The sequence below is a fragment of the Vigna unguiculata genome, chromosome 5 (genome assembly GCF_004118075.2).
Source record: "Vigna unguiculata cultivar IT97K-499-35 chromosome 5, ASM411807v1, whole genome shotgun sequence".
Classification (NCBI taxonomy): domain Eukaryota; kingdom Viridiplantae; phylum Streptophyta; class Magnoliopsida; order Fabales; family Fabaceae; genus Vigna; species Vigna unguiculata.
In genome coordinates, this window is record NC_040283.1 from 20374516 (window position 1) to 20376291 (window position 1776).

General features: G+C 32.5%; 1 pseudogene; it reads left to right on the plus strand.

Annotated features, from left to right (window-relative positions):
• The first annotated feature begins 693 nt into the window (after positions 1 to 693).
• Positions 694 to 1456, plus strand: LOC114182989 (annotated as a pseudogene).
• Positions 1457 to 1776: the final 320 nt, after the last annotated feature.

The following is a 1776-nucleotide window of genomic DNA, read 5'->3' on the forward strand; positions in this document are numbered from 1 at the left end:
CATACCATTTTGGAGGTAACATGGAAAATTTATAGATAAGTTACGATAAACATAAATTCCTCGATAAGAATGCATACAACCCATGACAATGTTTTTGCAGTTGATAACCGAGTACCAAAGAAACCTTCAGCCATAAATTTTGTCAAGATCTTGTCACCACAAAAAATGACAATAAAATAGACTAATATCCTTATTATAAATAAATGAATTGTAATTGATAAAAAAAACTTATTAAAAGTATATTTAGAGACAAAATTTATATGGTTTAATCCAATAGAATCTTCATAAAAGTTTGAAATAAATGTTATTTATTTATTTTAAAAGGAACTTTAGACATTTAAAATATATAATTTACCTTTTAAGATGAAATTAAAAAATTATTTTTAAATAATAATAAAGTCAACACTTGGTCATTTTATAAAAAGTGAAGAGTATGATTAAAATTTTATAGATATAAAAGGAGAAAATATGTGTTTTTAACAAACCAAAATTTTAAGAAACTTCTTTTATAGAAAATCGAAACATATATTTAAATCTAACTACTATTCTCCTTTATTTCATCTTTTTCACACGTTTAATATTTTAAGGATATTTTATTTATTAATATCAATAAAAAGAGTCAACCTTATCACCAGGACGTAGCTCTATAAATGTATTCTCCCATCATCGCATATTCACGCAACTGAACTGAACAAAGTAGAGAAAAACTTAATCTGTTTCATAGCCAGCCAAAGAAATGAGGAGTGCAACGCTCTTTGCTCTCTTCCTTCTCTCTGCCCTAACCTTCTACCCTCCTTCAACCACTGCTCAACCTGTCACGGACGTCAATGGTAACATCGTTCAAAATGGTGGCAAGTTCTTTATAACGCCAAGCATTTTTGGAATCGGCGGTGGAATTGAACGAGCCATAACTGGAAACGAAACTTACCCTCTCTGTTGTTCAATCTCCCTTCGAGACCGATCCAGGGCAGCCATGGATTATTGAATCCATGATCCGAATCCTTTATCTTCCTGAAGGCAGAGTCACCATTAGGCTCGAAGGCTCTTTTGAGAATAATAAGTGGATCGCTGTTGCGGGTCAGCCTGAAGGAACCGTGGTTAAACTTGGGTACCCAGTCTCAGGTTTCTTCACTATTCACAGAGCTTCCTCAGCCAATAGCTATAAGTTTTCGTTCTGTTCAATTGATGGCAGCTCCTGCAGTAATGTTGGGCTTGTAAGTGATGATGCAGGGAACAGGCTTTTGGCCATCGATCGGGATTCATTCGAGTTTGTTCTTAGGCCATATGAATCTGATGCATCTAAATGAAGCACTATCCATGAAAAACCGTACACTTTCTCCTTGTGAGAGATGTGTCTACGATGTGCTTTGGATGTAATTAGTTACCCAACACTAAATAAACAATATATCCAAAGCTTATGTTTTCGGTTTCTTTTTCTTTGCCCTGCTCATATTTGTAGCCATAGAACTTGTTTTAGTTTTATCCCTTCCTCTAAAGCCATTGAATTAACTTTTTTACATTCATTTAAACTTTTATAAAGGTATTATATTATTCGCTAAAAGCAAATTTTTTTTTCTTTTATTTTGAATTTATGGGTACCAAGCACCATCTATAGGATTTGTCTTGATCAGAGATCTCAAAATAAATTAAAGGTGAAAACAAGAACATAAAATTGGATATAATAAGGGATTGTGCGTCACAAGTTTTATTATCCTACCTCGAATTAAAAATTTATATTCATAGTTATTTTTATACTCAATTGTATGAATCTTTTGT